Source organism: Panthera tigris, chromosome B2 (genome assembly GCF_018350195.1).
Source record: "Panthera tigris isolate Pti1 chromosome B2, P.tigris_Pti1_mat1.1, whole genome shotgun sequence".
Taxonomy (NCBI): domain Eukaryota; kingdom Metazoa; phylum Chordata; class Mammalia; order Carnivora; family Felidae; genus Panthera; species Panthera tigris.
Window position 1 is genome coordinate 63,648,919 of NC_056664.1, and position 12,485 is coordinate 63,661,403.

Here is a 12,485-nt window from a genome sequence, read left to right on the forward strand (position 1 = left end):
TTCACTAAGTTTCTCTGCCAAGAATGTCCTTTCCTTTCCCCACCTTTTACCTAAAGTTTACTCATTCTACCTTTTCCATGAAGCTCCTCCAAATATCTCAACTAGACAACATTTTTCCCTTCCTCAAAATACTGGCAACGTTGTCATACATTTGATTTTATTACTTCCTATTTATATTATTGTTTAATCGTATTTTCAGATAACTTTTCTTATCTAGCACAGATGCATAGATGTTTCTTGAGATTATGCATCAGTCAGGTGGGGACCAAGTCTTATGTTTCTTTGTTTTCTAACAGTTCTTGTGTGTAGTAGATATTTAGGATAAATATATGTACATTGATTCGTTGATGTTTTTCATCTTTAGTGTCTTGATTGCAAGGTCATGCAGAACAGTTAATAAACTGCAGCTTATTACTAAAATTAATTTATTAAATACTAAGATTGTAAGAACTTTGCTAAATGGAATTCTTTGCAATATTTATTTGGAATACTTTTCAGTTAAAGTTAAATTTTTTTTTTTAATTTTTTTTTCAACGTTTTTTATTTATTTTTGGGACAGAGAGAGACAGAGCATGAACGGGGGAGGGTCAGAGAGAGAGGGAGACACAGAATCAGAAACAGGCTCCAGGCTCCGAGCCATCAGCCCAGAGCCTGACGCGGGGCTCGAACTCATGGACCGCGAGATCGTGACCTGGCTGAAGTTGGACGCTTAACCGACTGCGCCCCCCAGGCGCCCCAAAGTTAATTTTTTTTAATATCACTTTGTTTTAATGATAGTTTAATGAATTAAAATCTTACCTTTCATCAAATTAAGTTTAGATGTTAAATATTACATTTTTTTGAAAGTTGTAATTAAGTTGGTAATTATAACTTGGTTACTTAAGTAGCTTTAATTCTCCTCTGGTAACTTTCTCTATAGCATGCATCAGTAAGCCCTAAGTGAAGTGTCTTACAATTTCCTGTTTCATTAGAAAGGAATTTTAAAATCACTAGTAGATGTTATCTTTTGTTTCCAGAAATTGGAAATATCAAAATAGTTTTTGTGGTACTTGACAAGATATATCTACTTTTAAAATATCGTATATTTATTTTCTCTCTTAAAAAAAAAAACCTTACCATTGAAATATAGTGAGCATTTTGATGTAGTAAACTTACATGTTTCATAGGCTTGTTTGTAAATATTTGACTTCTGTTGCTTCCTGTGAAAAACGGTCACAGCAGTTACCTAAGAACTGAGTCTGTGGGTTGGGAGCTTGAGAAGAGCAGTTCAGAGTGTGTGAACAGTGAGAATCTAGGCTGATTCCTATATTATTTCCTTTTGATACTTAGGTTTTATTAAACTCAGTTCACACATCTGTTATTCTTACTCAACCTACATTAGGACTTCTGCTGTTGATGATGGGAGCCTTGCTGAAAGAATAATCACGTAGAGGGAAACACTTTAGTTCCTATCAAAATTTTGCAGTTAAGATAATGCAGAGTGTATAGGAAGGAAGATATAGTTATTTTGTCTTTTAATGTTTATTTATTTTTTTGAGTGAGTGCAAACGGGAGGACACAGGAAGAGAAGGGGACAGAGTATCTGAAGCAGGCTCTGTGCTGACTGCGAGAGCCCGATGTGGGTCACAAACTCATGAATTGTGAGATCATAACCTGAGCTGAAGCTGGACACTGAATCAACTGAGCCACCCAGGTGCCCCAAGGAAGATACATTTACAAGTGTTACTATTTGGAAGGGTGTCTGAGTGCTCAGTCAGTTAAGCCTCTGACTCTTGGTTTCAGCTCAGGTCATGATCTTACAGTTCGTGAGTTGGAGACCCATGGCAAACTTGGGGTTTTCCTCCTCTGCTCCTGTGCTCTCTGTCTCTCTCTTTTTCTGTCTCTCTCAAAATAAATAAATGAAACTTAAAAAAAAAGAAACCAGTGTAACAGTGAGGGAACTGAAAGGAAAATAGTACAAATAAAGAAGCTTTATAGCATATAGGCATTTTCATATGTATATTTTCATATGTAATATGCATTTTTCTTTATATTCTCTGTGAACTGATATTTTAAGCAGGCATATATAATCTGCAGAGGAGAAATTAGTAGTAATATTGATGAAAGTAATAGCAATAGTAGAATAAAATCATCAATATAAAGTAATAGTTGGCTTTATTAACTATCTCCTATATTCCAGGAACTTACAAGTGTACAATTTATGTGTACAGTGTGTGTGTAAAGTGACCACCCATGTATTCATGGTATAAATCAGGAAGTAGATCATGGCCAGCACCCCAGAAACTGCCCCACTCAATACCATTCCCAATAAAAAAATAACTTCCCTTCTCCACAGAGGTGATAATTTCTTTGCATTTTAGAAGTAGTTTTACCTTCTCTGCATGTATTTCTAAATAGTGTGGTTTTTTATTTTTTAAACATATGAATGAAGTGATATCACAAATATTCTTTTGTATATTCCTTTTTTTAGTTAGCATTTTATTTATAAGGGTCATACTGTATTTAGTTACAGTTTGTTCAGTTAATCGTTTTAGTATTTATATATATATATTTGTATATATAAGTTTATATATACATTATTTATGTATATATATAAAGTATTTATACAAAGTATAAATACTTTATATATATATATATAAATACTTTATAAAGTATATAAAGTATTTATATATATAATATATATAAATACTAAAACAATTAACTGAACTGAATATATATATATATATTCCTTGTTTTATTTATCCATTCCACTGTTGATAAACATTTGGATTATATCCAGGCTTTAGCTGTTACAAATAGTGCTGCTGTGAACACTTTTGTATTTGGATCCAAGCATGCATTTCTTTAGGATATTCTTAGGAATACAATTGTTGGGTCGTGACCTATCTTGAACTTTTCTATAGGATTAAATGGTTTTTCAAATTGTATACCAAATGTTTTCTGGTCTTGCCACATTTTTTTTTTTTTTTTTGAAATTTTATTTATTATTGAGAGACAGAGACAGTATGAGGTTGGGAGGGGCAGAGAGGGAGACACAGAATCTGAAGCAGGCTCCAGGCACTGAGCTATCAGCACAGAACCCGATGTGGGGCTCGAATCCATAAACTGTGAGATCATGACCTGAGCTGAAGTTGGACGGTTAACCGACTGAGCCACCCAGGTGCCCACCACATTCTTTACAATGTGTGGTGTTTTCAGAGATTTTACAATTTGCAGTCTGGTGAGAATGTAATCGTCTCCCATTGTATTTTTAATGTCCGTTTCCTTCATTACTAATTAGGTCAAGTGCCTTTTTCATATGTTAATTATCTTGTTTGGATTTCCTCTTTTGTTAGGAGCTCTGGTTCAGATCTTTTGCCTATTTTTCAGTTGGATTGCTTACCTTTTTCTCATTCATTTATACCAGTCTGTGTGTATGTATCACATGTAGAGGATACTCATCTTTTTCCAGTTATATGTTTGTGAATATCTTATCTTTGTAACTTTACAGTGGCTGGTTGTATTGCTCTTTTTGTTTCTAGTATTTGAATCAGTGCTAGAGAGCATCCTTGTCTTATTTCTGATATCAAAGGGAAAGCTTTTCACCTGTGTGTTAACTTTATTTCTCACAAAAAAACTACAGTTATTGTTGGTGGTCCCATTTTATAAATGGAAGAGCCGAGACTCAGAATAGGATTTGCTTAATGTTACCTAATTTATTTGGAGAATTATTGAGTCTCATTTGGAAAAAGGATTTTACTTCTGTTTTTAAGGCAGCACATATTAAACTTCATTTCATATCTCTTCCTGTGTTTAAAAGAATGAGGCTTGGTAGTTATTTATTCTAGAATACTTTTTATAAATGCAGTTAACAAATTATTAATGTTATTAATATGATCTTGACACATAACAGTGGTAATAAATAAATGGTTACTTAAAAATAAGTTAATTTGGGGGTTAAAAGGAATCTTAGTACTCTAGTCCAATCCCTTATTTTTTAAAGAAATAAACTAAGCCCTAGGAGGACCCAAGTCACCAAGAAGTGATTTAATCAGTGTGAACAGGTGAACAGTTGTTGACAGCTCAGAGATTTGAATGAGGTCTTCTGACTTTAGTCCCAAGCCATGTGTGTGTTTTCTAATTTGACATATGTGTCTTCAGGTTCCTTTCTTGTTGTAATTTTTAGTTCTGTACGTCTTACATTGTTTACAATGAACTGTCCAGGGGTCCCTAAAAAAGAACTGTGTGTTTGTATATAACCTCGTCTCATGTTATCCTGACTAGTGAATTAATAACTTTTATTGATTTGTCAGTTCTAGTAGGGACTTCTTTAAATAAACTTGTTTTCTATTTCTATTTCTATTTCTATTTCTATTTCTATTTCTATTTCTATTTCTATTTCTATTTCATTCTATTTCTTTTGTTTAAATTGTATTTTGTACTTATTTAAATCTCACTGAGGTTTACATTTTTTGTGGTGTGAGTATCCATTACTAACAGGGTCAGCTGAAGCCAGGTTTGCTTTCTTTTCTAAGAGTAGAAAGGTAAAACCTAAAAATTTAATGAATCAGGTGATTAATACGGTAGATACTTTTGACATTTAAATAAGATATCATTTGTGGTTTAGATATTCTGCTAGAAAAATGTGTATCAATTTGACTCTTTCTAAAATAATTATCATACATTTGACATTTCTTTTTCTTTTAAAATGTTTATTTTGCGAAAGCGAGCGAGCAAGAGTGGGGGAGTGGCAGAGAGAGAGAATCCCGAGCAGGTTCCACACTGCTAGCACAGAGCCTGACGTAGGGCATAATCTGACGACTGGAAACTCAGGACCTGAGTTGGATGCTTAACCACCTGAGCCATCCAGGCACCCCACATCTGACATAGCTAATTCATTTAGCTTAAATTTATCTACTAGGCTCTCTTCCAAGTAGCAAATATGTTCATGTAGATGAGAAGTAGTCTTACAGTATAGAAATGTATATGGGTTCTCCTTCAGTTTAAATAATCAGATCTTAATTTCTTTTTTGCAAGGTTCTAAGTTTTATAGTTTCTCTTTTTTAAAAGATTTTCATGTCAAAATACGGAAAATGGACAAATAGTCAATTCCATGGTGGTGGTGGTGGTGGTGGGGTTAACCCCTTTTAACTTAACTGCTAGTATGCTTCTGGTTTTATTGCTAATTACAACCCATCATATGGGTTATTATGGGTCAAATTCTGAAACTTCTGAATTGAATGGTAAAAAATCTTTAATGTAGAATGAGCAAACTTTTCTGTAAAGAACCAGATAGTAAATATTTTAGGCTGTGGACTCTAAGCTATCTTTCACAACTACTCAATTCTTTCTTTGTAACACAAAAGCAGTAAATGAGTACTTACAGAAATACTTAGCTGAATTTGTTAGAACCTTCCCTCTCTGCCTCACCAACAACTGAGAATTAGTTGCAGTAGAAGAAGCAGAGTCAGGAAGAGAGCCAGATTCAAGTCCTTGGTCTGTGGTTAACTGTCTCCTTGGCAAAGTTAGTTAAGTACAGAAACTCCTGTTCTTTACTTACTAATGGCAGGGTTTCCTAAATGATCTCTAGAGGTATTCTTGGTAATAATAGCTTTAAATTTAGAATTATTCCATCTACTGAACACAGGGACAGATTCCTAAAATCATTTGAAAATACCCTTAAAGATGTTTTTCAGTATTCTGCAGGGCTGGTCTTCAGTCAATGAGTTCTCCGTATTATTTCAGACTAGTTTTTCACCTACCATAGTTCTGATCTCTTAATCAGTTGTTTTACTGTTAAAACACAAAATCTAGGGGTCCCTGGGTGGCTCAGTCAGTTAAGCATCTGACTCCTGCTCGAGTCATAATCTCGCAGTTCGTGAGTTTGAGCCTCGCGTCGGGCTCTGTGCTGTCAGCAGCCTGGAGCCTGCTTTAGATTCTGTCTCCCTCTCTCTCTCTCTCTGCCCCTCCCCCTGCTCACACTCTGTCTTTCTCTCTCTCTCGAAAATAAATAAACATTAAAAATAACCCCACAAAATATACTTCAGGAGGAAAGGTAGTTATTCCTAATGCAAGTTACTTTTGTATTTATATAGAATGTACATATCACATATGTACATAAAATTTGGAAAAAATGGTTTACTTTAAGGTATTTAGGTATTATTTGTTTGAATATTTATCTAAGTGTTAATTGCACCATTGTTTTTCTTAAGTTCTTTTTTCAATTCCAGTTAGTTAACATATAGTGTAATATTAGTTTCAAGGGTACAATAGACAAATGCCAGATGATTGCACCATTGTTTTTATATACAGTGGATATATTAACAATAATTCAGATAGTTTTTTCAAAGAGAAGATATTAATATTTTCATGGATTTTCTTTAAGTTCCTCTCTGAGGTGATTGTAAGGAGAGTTAGGACATAATTATATACCTATCTTGGAATATTTTTATGTTTTTATGAACTTCAAATTCTCTTAATGTTCAGTTTTATTTCTTTTTTTTTTTTTTAATTTAAATCTTAGTTAACATACAGTGCAATAATGGTTTGAGTAGAATTCAGTGATTCATCACATACAATACCCAGTGCTCATCACAAGTGCCCTCCTTAATATCTATCACCCATCTAACTCATCTCTTATCCACCTTGCTCCATCAATATTCAGTTTGTTCTCTATCATTGAGAGTCTCTTGTGGTTTGTTTCATGTATTTTGTTTCTTAAATTTCACATATGAGTGAAATCATATGGTATTTGCCTTTCTCTGACTGTTTTCACTTAGCATAATATATTTTAGCTCCATGCACATCATTGCAAATGACAAGATTTCATTCTTTCTGGTGGCTGAGTAATATTCCATTGTATAATGTATGAGCTCTTCTTTATCCAGTCATCAGTCAGTGGATATTTCAGCACTTTCCATAGTTTGGCTATTGTTGAGTGTTTTGCTGTAAACACTGACGTGCATGTAACTCCGAATCTGTATTTTTTTATCCTTTGGGTAAATACCTAATAGTGCAGTTGCTGGATCACAGGGTAGTTCTATTTTTAGTTTCTTGAGGAACCTCCATACTGTTTTCTAGAGTGGCTGTTCCAGTTTGTATTCCCACCGACAATGCAAGGGAGTTCCTCTTTATCCACATCCTTGCCAACACCTGCTGTTTCTTGTTTTGTTTAATTTTAGACTTTCTGACTGGTGTGAGGTAGTATCTCATCATAGTTTTGATTTGTATTTCCCTGATGATAAGGGATGTTGAGCATCTTATCAAGTGTCTGTTAGCTGGATGTCTTCTCTAGAAAAGGGACTGTTCATATCTGCTGCCATCTATTTACTAAGTTACTTGTTTTTTTGTGGTTGAGTTTAATAAGTTCATAGGTTTTAGATAGATACTAACCCTTTATCAAAAATGTCATTTGCAAATACCTTCTCCCATTCTGTAGGCTGTCTTCTGGTTTTGTTGATTGTTTCCTTCCCTGTGCAGAGTTTTTTTATCTTGATGAAATCCCAGTAGTTTCTGTTTGCTTTTGTATCCCTTGCCTTTAGCAACATGTCTAGTAAAAAGTTGCACTGCCTGAGGCCAGAGAGGTTTTTGCCTGTGTTCTCCTCTAGGATTTTGATGGTGTCCTGTCTCACATTTAGGTCTTTCATTCATTTTGAATTTATTTTTGTGTATGGTGTAAGAAAATGGTCCCGTTTCATTCTTCTGCATGTCTCTGTCCAGTTTTCCCAACACCCTTTGTTGAACAGACTGTCTTTTTTCCATTGGATATTCTTTCTTGCTTTGTCAAAGATTAGTTGACTGTATAGTTGTGGGTCCATTTCTGGGTTCTCTATTCTGTTCTATTGATCTCTGTGTCTGTTTTTGTGCCAGTACCATACTGTCTTGATCTCTACAGCTTTGTAATATAGCTTGAAATGCAGAATCACGATGCCTCCAGTGTTTTCATTTTCAGGATTGCTTTGGCTATTCAGTGTCTTTTGTGGTTCCATACAAATTTTAGGATTGTTTTTTCTAGCTCTGTGAAAAATGCTGGTGGTATTTTGATAGGGATTGCATTAAATGTGTGGATTGCTTTGGGTAGCATAGACATTTTAACAATGTTCTTCCAGTCCTTGACCATGGAATGTTTTTCCATTTCTTTGTGTCCTCTTTAATTTCTTACATCATTGTTTTATAGTTTTCAGAGTATAGATCTTTTATCTGTTTAGTTTTATTCCTAGGTGTCTTACTGTTTTTGGTGCAGTTTAAATGGGATCGATTACTTTATTTGTTTTTCTGCTCTTTGTTATTGGTGTATAGAAATGAAACACATTTCTGCACATTGATTTTATATCCTGTGACTTTTCTGAATTCATGTATTAGTTCTAGCAATTTTTTGGTGGAGTCTTTCAGGTTTTCTACATAGAGTGTCACGTCATCTGCAAATAGTGAAAGTTTGACTTCTTCCTTGACAAATTAGATGGCTTTTATTTCTTTTTGTTTGATTGCTGAGGCTAAGACTTCCAGTTCTGTGTTAAATAGTAATGGTGAGAGTGGACATCCTTGTGTTGTTCTTGACCATGTGGGAAAGGCTCTCAGTTTTTCCCCATTGAGGATGATATTAGTTGTGGGTCTTTCATATATGGCCTTTATGATGCTGAGGTATGTTCCATGTATCCCTACTTTGTTGAGAATTTTTATCCAGAATGGATGCTGTATTTTGTAATATGCTTTTCCTGCATCTATTGAGGGGATCATATGGTTCTTATCTTTTCTTTTATTAATGTGGTGTATCACATTGATTGATTTGTGAATATAGAACCAGATCCACAGCCCAGAAATAAATCTCACTTGATCATGATGAATAATTCTTTTGAGGTACTGTTGAGTTTGATTTGCTAGTATCTTGTTGAGAAATTTTGCATCCATGTTCATCAGGGATGTTGGTCTGTAATTCTCCTTTTTAGTGGGGTCTTTGGTTTTGAAATCAAGGTATGCTGGTTTTGTAGAATGAGTTTGGAAGTTTTCTTCTATTTCTGTTTTTTAGAACAGTTCGAGAAGAATAGGCATTAAGTCTTCTTTAAATGTTGAGTAGAATTACCCTGGAAATCATCTGGCCCAGGACTCTTGATTTTTGGGAGGTATTTGATTACTGATTAAATTTTTTGCTGGTTATGGGTCCTTTATTAAAATTATTTTATTTTTATTTTATGTATTAATTTATCTAATTTTTATTGGAGAGTACAAGTTAGGGAGAAGGGAAGAGGGAGTGGGCAGAGAGAGAGAGTTAGAGTGAGTCTTAAGGAGGCTCCACATGGGGCTTATTCCTATGACCCTGGAATCATGACCTGAGCTGAAATCAGGAGTCAGACACTCAGCCAACTGACCCACTCAGGCACCACTATTTCTTTATTAAGTACAGTATTACCTATTCAGTAGAAAAAAAATATGCAAACAAGCAAAACATTTAAATAATATGTAATTTCTCATAGACCCTCTATCTAAGGATGACTGTTGTAAACAACTTGTGTGATAATTTTTTTTTAATGTTCATTTATTTTTGAGAGAGAGAGCAAGAGCAAGCAGGGGAGGGGCAGGGAGAGAGGGGGACAGAGTATTGGAAGCGTGCTCACTGCTGACAGCAGAGAGCCTCACATGAGGCTTGAACTCATGAACCTCGAGATCATGACCTGAGCCGAAGTCAGACATTTAACTGACTGAGCTATCCTGGCACCCCCAATTTGTGTTACAGTTTTCTATGCTTGTGTGCATATTACTTACTGGTATATCCCTTGGTGGGGTACTTTAGTTTAAAAGAGATTATTGGCAATGGCATGTGGTCCCCAAAATATGTTATAATTTTTTTTAATGTCTTTTTATTTTTTTATTCTTTTAATTTACATCCAAGTTAGTATATAGTGCAACAATGATCTCAGGAGTAAATTCCTTAATGCCCCTTACCCATTTAGCGCATCCCCCCTCCCACAACTCCTCCAGTAACCCTCCCTCTGTTTGTTCTCCAGAACTCACGAACCGTGAGATCATGACCTGAGCCGAAGTTGACGCTTAACCAACTGAGCCACCCGCGTGCCCCTTGAGTTTATTTTTGTGTATGGTGTAAGAAAGTGGTCCAGGTTCATTTTTCTGCATGTTGCTGTCCAGTTTCCCCAGCACTACTTGCTGAAGAGACTGTCTTTATTCCATTGGATATTCTTTCCCGCTTTGTCAAAGATCAGTTGGCCATATGTTTGTGAGTCCGTTTCTGGGTTCTCTATTTTGTTCCATTGATCTGAGTGTCTGTTTTTGTGCCAGTACCATACTGTCTTGATGATTACAACTTTTTAATACAGCTTGAAGTCTGGGATTGTGATGCCTCCTGCTTTGGTTTTCTTTTTCAAGATTGCTTTGGCTGTTCGGGGTCTTTTCTGGTTCCATACATATTTTAGGATTATTTGTTCTAGCTCTGTGAAGAATGCTGGTGTTATTTTGATAGGGATTGCATTGAATGTGTAGATTGCTTTGGGTAGTATTGACATTTTAACAGTATTTGTTCTTCCTATCCAGGAGCATGGAATCTTTTTCCATTTTTTTGTGTCTTCTTCAATTTCCTTCATAAACTTTCTATAGTTTTCAGCATACAGATTTTTCACCTCTTTGGTTAGGTTTATTCCTAAATATATTATGTTTTTTGGTACAATTGTAAATGGGATCGATTCCTTGATTTCCATTTCTGTCGCTTCATTGTTGGTGTATAGGAATGCAACCGATTTCTGTGCATTGATTTTATATCCTGCAACTTTGCTGAATTCATGGATCAGTTCTAGTAGGTTTTTGGTGGAATCCTTTGGGTTTTCCGTATAAAGTATCATGTCATCTGTGAAGAGTGAAAGTTTGACCTCCACGTGGCCAGTTTGGATGCCTTTTATTTCTTTGTGTTGTCTGATTGCTGAGGCTAAGACTTCCGATACTATGTTGCATAACAGTGGTGAGAGTGGACGTCCCTGTCATGTTCCTGACCTTAGGGGGAAATCTCTCAGTTTTTCCCCATTGAGATGATATTAGCATTGGGTCTTTCATATATGACTTTAATGATCTTGAGGTATGATCCTTCTATCCCTACTTTCTTGAGGGTTTTTATAAAGAAAGGATGTTGTATTTTTTCAAATGCTTTCTCTGCATCTATTGAGAGGATCATGTGGTTCTTGTCCTTTCTTTTATTGATGTGATGAATCACATTGATTGTTTTGTGGATATTGAACTAGCCTTGCATCCCAGGCATACATCCCACTTGGTCGTGTTGAATAATTTTTTTAATGTATTGTTGAATCTGATTGGCTAATACCTTGTTGAGGATTTTTGCATCCATGTTCATCAGAGAAATTGGTCTATAGTTCTCCTTTTTAGTGGGGACTCTGTCTGGTTTTGGAATCAAGGTAATGCTGGCTTCATAGAAAGAGTTTGGAAGTTTTCCTTCCATTTCTATTTTTTGCAACAGCTTCAAGAGAATAGATGTTAACACTTCCTTAAATGGTAGAATTCCCCTGGAAAGCCATCTGGCCTTGGGCTCTTGTTTTTTGGGAGATTCTTGATTACTAATTTAATTTCTTTACTGGTTATGGGTCTGTTCAAATTTTCTGTTTCTTCCTGTTTCAGTTTTGGTAGTTTATATGTTTCTAGGAATTTGTCCCATTTCTTCCAGATTGCCCATTTATTGGCATATAATTGTTCATAATATTCTCTTATTATTTTTATTTCTGTTGTGTTGGTTGTGATCTCTCCTCTTTCATTTGTGATTTTATTTGGATCCTTTCCTTTTTCTTTTTGATCAAACTGGCTAGTGGTGTATCAATTTTGTTAATTCTTTCAAAGAACCAACTCTTGGTTTCATTGAACTGTTCTGCTGGGTTTTTTTGGGGTTTTTTTTGTTTGTTTGTTTTGGTTTTGGTTTTGATAGCATTGATTTCTGCTCTAATCTTATTATTTTCTGTCTGCTGTTTTTGGGTTTTGTTTTCTGTTTTCTCCAGCTCTTCAAGTTGTAAGGTTAGGTTGTGTATCTGAGACCTTTCTTCCTTCTTTAGGAAGGCCTGGATTGCTATATACTTTCCTCTTATGACTGCCTTTGCTGTGTTCCAGAGGTTTTGGGCTGTGGTGTTATCATTTTCATTGGCTTCCATGCACTTTTTAATTTCCTCTTTAGCTTCTTGGTCCAGTGTGTCATTCAAAATCATTGTTTCCTTGTTTATTTTCTGATTAGATGATCTGTCCATTGCTGCAAGGGGGGTGTTGAAGTCCCCTACTATTATGGTATTACTACCAATGAATTGATTTATGTTTGTTATCAACTGATTTATGTATTTGAGTGTTGCCACATTTGGAGCATAAATATTTACAATTGTTAAGTCTTCTTGGTGGACAGACCCCTTGATTATGATATAATGCCCTTCTTCATCTCTTGTTAGTCTTTATTTTGAAGTCTAGATTGTCTGATATAAGTATGGCTACTCTGGCTTTCTTTTGTTGACCATTAG

At 35.2% G+C, this 12,485-nt stretch overlaps 1 protein-coding gene and 1 long non-coding RNA gene across 6 annotated transcripts in view; one reads left to right on the forward strand and one right to left on the reverse strand.

Annotated features, from left to right (window-relative positions):
• Positions 1–1,566, reverse strand: part of LOC122238666 — a 42,227-nt gene extending 40,661 nt beyond the window's left edge. Inside the window, exon 1 of the long non-coding RNA XR_006217709.1 lies at positions 1,156–1,566. This is a non-coding gene — a long non-coding RNA (uncharacterized LOC122238666). The remainder of the gene's footprint in view (positions 1–1,155) is intronic.
• The window catches only part of SMAP1 (small ArfGAP 1), a 200,018-nt gene that overhangs the window by 118,706 nt on the left and 68,827 nt on the right, over positions 1–12,485 (forward strand). The gene's annotated exons all lie outside the window — the stretch shown is intronic.